Genomic DNA, 12,247 nt, shown 5'->3' on the forward strand with positions numbered 1-12,247 from the left:
TATACACTCGATTATCAGTAAGTACAAATAATTCAACATATTTATAACCACTCCTTTATTACTAGTCACACGCAAAATAAATTTATTTTTTCATGCTACTTGTGATATCCGTTTTGAGGAGGGTTATCATTTGTCAGAAAGGAGATAAACCGGTTAATGAGTGTAAGGCATAGAGACAATAGAACTAAAATGCATAGTCATTATAAGAAGCTATTGCACCTTCTTTTTGTTGAGCATCAGCAACATATGCTAATCGAGTTTTGTGAGACGCAAGATGATTGGATATGTGCTCTGTTTAAATCAAAGGTCTTTTAGATAACTCATTCTATAATAAATATCTTTTTTATATAAAAATTTAATTATTTATTCTATAACTAATTAATGTTTTATTTATATAAAATTTAATGTTTTAGAAACGATCTGCAACAAATGCTGAAAATCAAGGAAAACTCTCATATAACCATCACAGAGGTTCTAAATCATTCATTTAATATAGCTATAATCGTGTAAGTGCTAATTTTATAATTATCATATATTGTTTGATGATTAAAATATTAACACATTAGTTTTTTTTCCAGACTGATCGGTTATATAGAAAAAATCGGATTAGTGTCTTTAATGAAATTCATTATAGCTCACCAAAAAGGTAGATTGGAGAGAGGGTCGAAATTGAATACGTATTCTATGACCTTATTTAGTGAATTTATTCTTAACTGTGCATAATTATTTTTTATGATATTTTTAACATGTTTGTTATTTCTAAGATGATATAGTGAGATTGCGTGATGAGTATGTTCAAATATAAAAAAATACTAAAAATGACATCAAGGCAGTCCAAATTATGGATACAATTTGTGATCAGGTCAACAATACTTATTATGTTATCTACTTGTCATGTTTGGCACAATTTTTTCAATATAGACTCTAATGTAGCTTGTTGATGAAAGAATTCCAATAAGATAAGAGATTATATCAGACACTTGTGCGTCAAATATTACCAAACAAGTGATTTTGTCACTACTTTTAGCAAGATTCATTTGCTTGCACCTCTCGTTATGGTTATCTTTGATCCTTGAATTGAATTTTCATATCATGGTATTTTTATTGTCAAGCTACATCAGGTCTTCAGTACTCATTCTGGATACATTAGAGGACTTGGAAGTTAGCTTAAGACAGTTAGGTCCACTTCTTCATACACCACCTCATCCATATCTGTAGGTGCAGTGGAGGCCGGCAAGAGGGGGGTGAATTACTCCTAAAAAATTAAAACTATACCCTCCTCGTCTTTCAACTCAAACAGATAGCAATAATAAAATAATTAAAGGCAAAAATGAAAGAGACACAGAAATTTAACCTGGTTACAACAAAGGGGATTGTTAATCCAAGGCAATGGCAAGCACACTAACAAGAGTCTCCTTTACTGAAGGCGGAGAAGTCTTTTACACTCTAATGACTCAGAACTATTGCTAGGTTGCTTACAGAGTTGAATGTAGAAGTTGTATGTAATTCCTAGCTCCAGGGGTCCTTTTATAGCCCTTGGAAATTCTATCTCGGAGGTCCAGGGCGCCTCCAACAGAGGTCCAAGGCGCCTCCAAGGGGTGAGCGGATAAAACTTTATCCGCAGCTCAAAACGGTCGCTTTGACCAGTTGGAGGCGCCTCCAACAGGACTGGAGGCGCCTCTAGTGTTGTTTGAGGCGCCTCCAAGGTGGAGGCGCCTCCAGCACTGGCTGAGGCACCTTAAGCTACATTTCCAGCTTTTTGCTTCTTTTGCTTCGGCTTCCGATGCTCTGTTCTTTTGGACGATTTCACCAACCGAAATAGGGCTCACCCGAACCCAATTTCCGGCCTTCCTCGAGCAGCCTTCCTCCCCGGCTTAACGTCCCTCGAACGCCGCACACGTTCTTCTCGCCCACCGGTGTACTCTTCCGCAACTCTCTCGTCCTTCGAACGCACCGAGCCCATCGACTCCCTTCCCGTGCCGTCCTTCTCGCTAGTGTTGGTTGCTACTCGGAAAACCTAGAGGTTCCACTGTACAAAAATTTTGTACAAAGGTCTGAACCTTTTCCTAGCTACCATGTGTTCTTTTAAATTAAATTTTGGATCGCCTGCGGAACTTAACACGTTTGATCCAAAACTTAATCTATTTGTTCTTTTAGGTTTTGACTTGGATCTCCTGCGGAACTTAACACGTTCGACCCAAGTCACCTTAAGTTATTAATTCCATTAAATATTAATTTCCATAATTGGTTCCCAGTACTGACGTGGCGAGGCACATGGCCTTCTTGGATATGGGAGCAACCACCACCGACTAGACAAAACCTTTTATGGAAAGCTAATATTTAATTTCCTAAAATAACTTTAGGTTAACCGAAAAAAACAATCAAATCACAAGGAAAAGAAAAACAAAAGAACACTATATCGAAAATAAATTCGAAACTCTAGAATCATATGCCTCTTGTATTTAGTATTATTTCCAAAAATAACTAGTATGATGCGGAAAGAAAAAATACTAGTTATACCTTTTAGAAAAACCTCTTGATCTTCTACCGTATTCCTCTTCTAACCTCGGACGTTGTGTGGGCAACGATCTTCCGAGATGAGAAACCATCAAAGCACCTTCTCCTTTCTTCAAATTTCGGCCAAGCACAAAGCTTCCAAAAGATGAAGATCTTTTCCACCAACCAAGCTCCAAGGGATGTAGGCTTTCTCTCCTTCTTCCTCAAGCTAGATCCGACCACCAATTAAAACTCCATAAGCATAAAGAGGTTCGGCCACAAAGAGAAGAAGAAGAGAAGAAGGAAGGGCCGGCCACACCACTAAGGAAAAGAGGAAGAAAAATAGAATAGAGTCGTTCACCTTGAACCCTCCTCTACCCCCTCTTTTATAATCCTTGGTCTTGGCAAATAAGGAAAATTTAATAAAAATTTCCATAATTCTTTTTCCATTTAAAAGAAAAATTATTTAATTAAAAATAATTTTCTTTTTCAAATACAATGGCCGGCCACCTCAAGCCTCAAATAAAGGAAAGTTTTAATTAAAACAAGAATTAAAACTTCCTAATTTATTTCCGGAAATTTATAAAAATTTCTCCAATAATTTAATCCCTTCATGATTGGTTTATAAAAAGGAAATTTAAAATATTTCTTTTAAACATGTGGATAAAAAGAAAGTTATCTCTAAAAATTAAAATATCTTTTAATCTACAAATAAGGAAAGACATCAAGTCTTTTCTTAATCTTTTGTAGAAACTAATAAAAGAGAATTATTAATTTTTAAACTTTCTTTTAAATCATGAACATGGTTAAAAAGGAAAGTTTTCTTAAAATTTAAAATCCTCCTTTAATCAACAAATAAGGAAAGATTTCAAATTTTAAACTCTCTTTTAAACATGTAGATGATTTACAAATAAGGAAAGTTTTTACCAAAAATTAAAACCATCCTTTTAAACTACAGATAAGGAAAAAGATTAATCTCTTCTCTTAATCTTTTGTAGAAAGCTATAAAAGGAAATTTTTAATTTTTAAACTCTCTTTTAAAATCATTATATCCACATAAGAAATAATTTTAATAAAAATCCTTTTTAATATTCTAGTGGCCGGCCACCTAAGCTTGGGACCCAAGCTTTGGCCGGCCACCTACATGACTCATCCACTTAATCTTGGCCGGCCCTAGCTTGGGTTCCAAGCTAGCTTGGCCGGCCCCATTGGATGGGTAAGAAGGTGGGTATGCGGTGGGTATAAATCTCTATATACTAGAGGCTACGATAGGGACTGAGGGGAGGAATTGGTTTTGGTCTCCCGATGAAATTAAGCATCCCGTGTTCGCCCCGAACACACAACTTAATTTCATCAATAATAATTCATTTCACTAAAGAACTATTATTGAACTACCGCACCAATCCCAAATTACATTTTGGGCTCCTTCTTATTATGAGTGTGTTAGTCTCCCTGTGTTTAAGATAACAAATGTCCACTAATTAAGTAAGTTACTGACAACTCACTTAATTAATATCTAGCTCCAAGAGTAGTACCACTCAACTTCATCATCATGTCGGACTAAGTCCACCTGCAGGGTTTAACATGACAATCCTTATAAGCTCCTCTTGGGGACATTCTCAACCTAGATTACTAGGACACAGTTTCCTTCTATAATCAATAACACACACTATAAGTGATATCATTTCTCAACTTATCGGGCTTATTGATTCATCGAACTAAATCTCACCCATTGATAAATTAAAGAAATAAATATCAAATATATGTGTTTGTTATTATATTAGGATTAAGAGCACACACTTCCATAATAACTGAGGTCTTTGTTCCTTCATAAAGTCAGTATAAAAGGAACGACCTCAAATGATCATACTCAATACACTCTAAGTGTACTAGTGTAATTATATAGTTAAGATAAACTAATACCTAATTACACTACGACCTTCCAATGGTTTGTTCCTTTCCATCTTGGTCGTGAGCTACTGTTTATAATTTATAAGGAACCAATAACATGATCTTCTATGTGTGACACCACACACCATGTTATCTATAATATAAATTAATTGAGCAACTACATTTATCATAAATGTAGACATTTGACCAATGTGATTCTTATTTCTAGATAAATATTTATACCAAAAGCTAGGCTTTTAGTATACACTCTAACAGCTAGTTGTGTCTTCCGCTCGACTTCCTGTGCTCCTAAGCTCCTGCACACTCAGACACAGGGATCAAACACAAAGCAGGACCTAACCAACTTAGTTGATCACATCAAAACTACCACGGGGTCCAACAATCTCCTCCTTTTTGATGTGCATCAACCCAAGTTCAAGTTAGGGTAAAACCAGAAACAAAAAAATAATTTTAAAGAAAATTACTAAACTAACATGTTAAGCATAAATTTTCAATAAATAAAATTGCAACACAGTGTGGAAAAATATTTAAAAATTGTAATTTTCCTAACTCCCCCTAAATATGTACTAAACTTGTACTAATCTCTCCCCCTTTGATCACAGCAAAAACGGGGTAAGAGTATAACACCAAAAAATATTTATCAGATTTTTAAGTTGAAAGAAATTTTTTTTAAGTTAACTGTATTTTTAGAATTTTTTAGAAAAAAAAAATCTAAGTTAAATTAATTTTTAGAATTTTCCATAAATAATTTCTAAGTTAAGAATTAATTTAAAAAAAAACATTTAAAAAAACTTTCAAAGCATTATTTAATTCTAGTTTAATGCATTTTCAGAAAGTTAATTAAATATTTTATTTCAATATTTCAGCTTCCAGGTCGTGGCGAGGCACTACGCCTTCTTGGTTATTGGAGCAACAACTACTTCCTTAGACAAAGCTTCATTAAGAAATTTAACATTTAATTTTGCTTCTGAGAGCTTTAATTAAATAAATTAATTTAGTACATATTTCGGAACTCAATAGAGGTTCCTTCCTACTGGATTAATCAGATACTTAGGGGGTATATAATTCTTGGGCACTCTTTTAAGTTGACCCTGATGGTTTCTAATGTACCAATTTAATTTTTCATAAATTCTAATTTTTGATTTTGGAAATTTATTTAAATATCCATCAGATTTCAATTTCTAATTTTAATTTATCATTTTCTAATTTCAATTTATCTAAGTTTCTATTTAAATCAGCATTCTCTTTTTCTAATTTAAATAAATCTTTTGAAAGAGATTTGATAAATTTAAACGACTGAGTAGGGGTTAGATTGCGTACCTGACTTACCTAATTCGGTGAGGCTCCCCCTTCACTGCAGCTTTCCTCTTCTGAAGTTCCTCCCCCTTCATCGATGCTCATCTCTGAGCTTAACTCTTCTTCCAGCTGATGGTTAGCTATTAGAGCTAACCCTGAGAATTCTTCGACGTCTGATTCGGAAGATAAGTCTGACCAAGTTGCCTTGAGGTTCTTGTGCTTGGAGGATTCTGGCTTCTTGTACTTTGTCTTTGCCTTCTCCTTTGCTTGCTTTTCAATTTCGGCCAGTCATCCTTGATGTGCCCTTCTTCGTTGCAGTTATAGCAACTAGTCGTTCTTCTTTTTTGCGCATGCCTCTGCGATCTAAATTTGTCAGATTTAAAAAATTTATTAAAGCGTCTTACCAGTAGTGTCGCTTCTGATTCGTCGACCGAGGCTTCGGAGTCAGAAATGTTTATTTTTTGCTTTTAAAGCAATGTTCTGACTGGTCTTCTCTACCCCATTGGGCTCTGTAACTCGAGATTCATGAAGTTCAAAAGTAGAAAATAATTGTTCTAAAGTACTTACCTCGAGGTCCTTAGAGATGTAGTACGCATCTACTAAGGAGGCCCACTGTGGAGTTCTCGGGAAGGCGTTGAGCGTGTACCAAATCGAGTCCCGGTTCGTTACTTCTTCTCGAAGGTTGTTGAGTTGCATGATTAGCTCTTTTATCCTCGCTTGAAGTTGCGCTACCTTCTCGCCTTGGTTCATCCGGAGGTTCGTAAGTTGAGTCCAAAGGATGTCGCGCCTCGCTAGCTTTGCTTCCGAGGCACCTTCGTGGAGCTCTAGGAATTTTTCCCAGAGGTCTTTCGCGGAGTTGTAGCTTCCGATTCGACTTACCTCTTGTGGTGATAGCACGCTAAGCAGGTGGAATTCTGCCTTTCCGTTGGCGACAAACTTGGCTTGCTCCTTCTTGCTCCACTGATGCTCTTCTTTATCTTTCGGAACTTCAAAACCATATTTCATAGTTAGTAAAATATCGAAGTCGGTTTTGAAAAATACCTCCATCCGGCGTTTCCACGTCGTAAAGTCTCCGTCGAACTTCGGGGGATGAATATTCACTCCGGCCATCGTCTTGATCGTTGTGCTTCAGTCGACAGTTAGTCCTTCTGAGGTGGTCTGGCTCTGATACCAATTGTAGGTGCAGTGGAGGCCGGCAAGAGGGGGGTGAACTGCTCCTAAAAAATTAAAACTATACCCTCCTCGTCTTTCAACTCAAATAGATAGCAATAATAAAATAATTAAAGGCAAAAATGAAAGAGACACAGAAATTTAACCTGGTTACAACCAAGGGAGTTGTTAATCCAGGGCAATGGCAAGCGCACTAACAAGAGTCTCCTTTACTGAAGGCGGAGAAGCCTTTTACACTCTAACAACTCAGAACTATTGCTAGGAATTGCTTACAGAGTTGAATGTAGAAGTTGTATGTAATTCCTAGCTCCAGGGGTCCTTTTATAGCCATTGAAAATTCTATCTCGGAGGTCCAAGGCGCCTCCAAGGGGTGAGCGGATAAAACTTTATCCGCAACTCAAAACGGTCACTTTGACCAGTTAGAGGCGCCTCCAATAGGACTGGAGGCGCCTCCAATGTGGAGGCGCCTCCAGTGCTGTTTGAGGCGCCTCCAACACTGGCTGAGGTGCCTTAAGCTGCATTTCCAGCTTTTTGCTTCTTTTGCTTCGGCTTCCGATGCTCTGTTCTTTTGGGTGATTTCGCCAATCGAAATAAGGCTCACCCGAACCCAATTTCCGGCCTTCCTCCCCGGCTTAACATCCCTCGAACGTCGCATACGTTCTTCTCGCCCACCGGTGTACTCTTCCGCAGCTCTCTCGTCCTTCGGACGCACCGAGCCCGTCGGCACCCTTCTCGTGCCGTCCTTTTCGCTAGTTGCGTCTTCCACTCGACTTCCTGTGCTCCTAAGCTCCTGCACACTCAGACACATGGATCAAACACAAAGCAGGACCTAACCAACTTGGTTGATCACATCAAAACTACCACGGAGTCCAACAATATCAACTAACGCAGCATTGCATGAAAAACTTGAATCCGTCGAACAACAACTAGAAGGCACAAAAAAAGAGTTAGCAAAAACCCTAGTTTAGTTAGTGCACCCAAGATAAATTGAAATTAATGATATCAAGACATGTTCAAACAAATTCTTAACTGCTTGGCATCTAGAGTATTATAATCCTTGATCCATGATTTCTCTTCAGCTCCACCGCTTCTTCCTTGACCTTAGAGTTGTGAATTTGGATGTGAACTTGAAGTTAAAATTATGAATTTGGATGTGAACTTTATGTTGTGAACTTTATTTGTTGTGTTATTTGCTGTTAGAGTTGTAAACTTGATGATGTTTGTGTTATGAACTTGTTGATAGAATTGTGAACTTTATTTGTGTTACTTGATGTTTTTTATGCTGTGAATTTGATGATATTTTGTGAATGTAGTAAAGTATGAGTTGTAAATAATTGAATGTTGTGAGTTGTAAATTTTGTAAATGTTGTGAGTTGTAAATTTGTATACCGGATATGAATATAAATACATAAAATTATTTTTTAAAAAAACATATGGTTAGCTATGAATTCGGAGAAATTCGTCGCTACCACAAGTGGTTAGCGACAAATTTCTCCAACTTCATCTCTAACCCTTATATTGTAATTGTTGGATATATATGAATGGAGAAGAGGTGGAAGAGACATGGAACTTCATTGTGGATGTGACTTGAGTCCCACATTTGAAGCTTCAAAGTAAATTGTTAGTTTATATTGCTTCACATATTTTGATGGCGTGAACAAATGCATGGGGAGAGACTCTCTCTCTCACGTATGGGAGTGCAGGGGGATGCAAATTTAGGGTCTGGATTGCACTGAACCATATTGACTCGTGTGCGAGTACGACCTGTTGGGGCAAAATTTTTCCAAGTGGAACAATCAATATTTTGCCACGTAAATCTTTTTACTGCTTGTGTAACGGATCCGTTAAAGAAAGATTAATACCGCCGAGTGAAACCTTGGCGTTTCATAGCTGGTGAATAATGATCATTAAACGATCATTAATGCAGAGTGCCCGTGGTAGCAGTCAGATATCTCTCAGTTCACCATGACCATCAGTGTTTGATGAGAATCACAGTTCCCTATTGTATCCTGGGAAACAAACGTTCCGAGGAAACCTCGAAACACAGCCAGAGGTGGGGCAAATATATTTCAAGGAAACTACATATCGCATGCCTCGATTCGCACATCCGGTCGCTTGCATCACTCATCCGCTCGTAGCTCCCGCTCGGCCGCTCGTAGCGCCCGCTCGGCCGCTCTCTCAGTGCACTCGCCTGGCCGATTTCTACGCTTCGCCCGCCCAATCGTTTTGTTCATTCGTCCGGCAAAAGCTCACTCGGCCTCTTGCTCGTCAAACTAGCTCGCTCGGCTTCTCTGCCCGGCCGACCTCAATTTCGCTCGGCTTCTCTACTCGACCGGCCTCAAGTTCACTCAACCGCTAAGTAGATCGGTCTTTTCCGTTCGGTCGACTGCAAGCCCATCCGACCACTCATTTGCTTGATTGTTCACTCGCTCGGCCTCTTTGTCCGCTCGGCCATGAGCCCGTCCGACTACACGTTTGCTCGACATCTCGCTCAGTCCACTTGACCGCTCTGATCACTCGGTCGTTCGTGTCACTCGCTTGGCTGCTCACTAGCTCACTCGGCCGTTTAGTTTCTCTGCTCGCCTGGTCGTTCGAGTCACTCGCTCGGCCGCTCGCTCAATTTGTTCGGTTGTACGCTCGCCCAGGCGGTCAATTGCTCGGATACTCTTCCCGGTCGACCTAACTGCTCAATCAGCCTAACTGCCCAATCGCTCAGCTTGCTCGGCTGCTCTACCTGATCGGACTCTCCGTCTACCCGACCGCACTATCTGGTCGACAATTGGACGCTTGGACTCGACCACTTAGACTTTACTACGCGGACGCTCTACTCGCTGAGCCACTCCGCGGACAGCACTTAGCAAAAATTAGCCCCTTCTGGCAGCCTGAAATTATCAGCATAGGTCATTTCAACGGATCAGTTGAATTTAATTTTAGTTATTTAAATTCGACAAACTCCCAAATTACTCTGGCAGATTGTTTTATCCAACAGTAATTGTTTGTCAGTATTTTTTTTTTAAAAAAACATGGTTAGCGGTGAATTTTGATATATTCATCTCTAACAACTAGTTTTAGCAATAATTTTTTTGATATTCATCACTAAAACTAATAAATGTTAGTGATGAATTTCTCATACATCGTCGCTAACATTCACTAGTTAGCTATACATCGTCGCTAACATTCACTAGTTAGCTACAAATAACATTCACTAGTTAGCTACAAATCAAGCTAAAATCATCGCTAACCGTGGTGTAGTTTAGTGGCAATTATGGCAAGCTTGGTGATGTTATATTATGTAAACTTAGCAAAGAAAATATTTACTTTCGACGCTAAATATGGTTTGCGACCTGCTTTTGTGATAATATTAGTGACAAATATTTATTGTCGCAAAGTATGTCAGTGATGAAAATACATGTGTTAGAGACGAAAGGATTCATCTCTAAATGATATATTTTTTATAATGTTAGATAACCATCTATTAAAAAAAATCATCTGTTAATCCTTCAAAACTAAGACTACAAGTAAGATGGTGTTAATAATGCTAAAATCATAGGTCTAAGACACTTATTAGCTATTTATTTCACTTTTAATTATTTTAAATTTGTTAAGAAAACCACGAGTTCCTTTTGTTCATTAATACACTAAAAAAATATTTAAATTGTTTTATAGTATCTGTACAATTCAATCCCCACAAATAATCAATAAGAGTAACTTGAATTATCATTTTTTTTTTATTAATACACCAATAATGGACGAGCACAATGCTTTTAAATGGTTTCAAAGTATAAATATACATATGCACACCTAAAATAGATTTAAATTATAGAAATAAATAAAATATGTATATGTACAATGGTTTTAAATCACAGAAAAAAATAAAATAAAATAATAAGAGAGAGAAAGTCTTCATTTGTACGAAACTATAATTTATAATAGTTAATTAACCTAGTAATAAGGCTGTTGTACATTAGTCCTGACATATACAAATACAGTACTTGGATGCATTCCAGTAAACATTTACATTTAATAAAATTAAAAATGACAGCAACATTAATAAATTAAATGTCTCACGCAGCTTTCAAATGCCCTAACCGACAAGCTAATGGTCCGACGTTTAATTATAAGAATTCAACACTTTAATAAAAAAAAGAGTTAACTTAGGTTTTCTCAAATATAGCTAAAAAATTACATCAAAATAATTTGCTCAAGATATTTCATCATGTTTAGGTAGATGAGTACAAATATCTTTTAATACATATTAATTATCTGTTGCATGATCCATAAATCTTGGACAAGCAAGGACAAAATCTATTCAGCAGTGTACTGTCCATATAACTTGTCCACAATGTAACTAACTAGACAGTCATTTATTAAAAAGCTGTGGAATTATTGAGCCACCCTCAACTTTTCAATTCTTGAACTCATATGATTAAATTTAAGCCTTAATCCTTGCCACTTCTTTGCACACGCCCAATCAATTAGTGATAAACAGTAATTAATGTGATCATGTGCATTTGTCATCTTCCTCCTTTTCTCTCTATATCTTAATAAAGAAGAAATTTATGTGACACAGTAAAGAATTATGCTGTAAAGAGATGAAAAGTTTAGGATTTAATTTCTATAATAAAGACTAATTATAAGACACCATCAATTCACCTAGCTAACGTCTAAAAAACAAGTGATGTGAACAATAAAGATGAAAAGATTTAAGGCTGTTCAGATAGAGCAGTTAAAAGTTAAGGTTTGGCTTGACCTATTGACTATAGTTGACGCAAAATTAATTAATAAGTTCTCATGACTCGGATATTTAATTAGCTTTACACATTATTTAGAATAATTCTATGCAGCATAGCAGGAGCCCGCGGCCAGCTTTGTGACCTCGGCGAGAACTTACTGTCGCGGCCGGGGATAGGAGGGGAGGGAGAAGGGAGAGGATTACTTGTGTGCCAGAGAGGAGATCGTGTGCTGGAGAGAAGACGCCGGCAGCCGGAGAGATGATAGGAAAATAATCGGCTAGAAAATCCTAATATTCTAAATTAGTAATAGAAATTTAATTTTGTTACTAATTTAAATAAATTAAATATTATTTTTAATTAATATTGACCGATATTGTGAAAGAATTATAATTCCATCTTTAAATTCCATTGTTGTTTATTCCATGCTGTTTGAGGATTTTCATCTACTGCATGAACTAGTCAGCAGGCATCCCAAAGTGAGATCAACTGCAAAGTCATCCATTTGTCTTGACTCAGCTTATAATTATAAGTAAATATATTGCAGAGTTTTTTAAAAAAAAATTCAAAGAGATTATATAATCTAATTGATACAGAATATGATAATACTCACACCAACCGCCTTATATAGGCGGCCCCACGGT

The sequence above is a fragment of the Zingiber officinale genome, chromosome 6B (assembly GCF_018446385.1).
Source record: "Zingiber officinale cultivar Zhangliang chromosome 6B, Zo_v1.1, whole genome shotgun sequence".
In the NCBI taxonomy this organism is placed as follows: domain Eukaryota; kingdom Viridiplantae; phylum Streptophyta; class Magnoliopsida; order Zingiberales; family Zingiberaceae; genus Zingiber; species Zingiber officinale.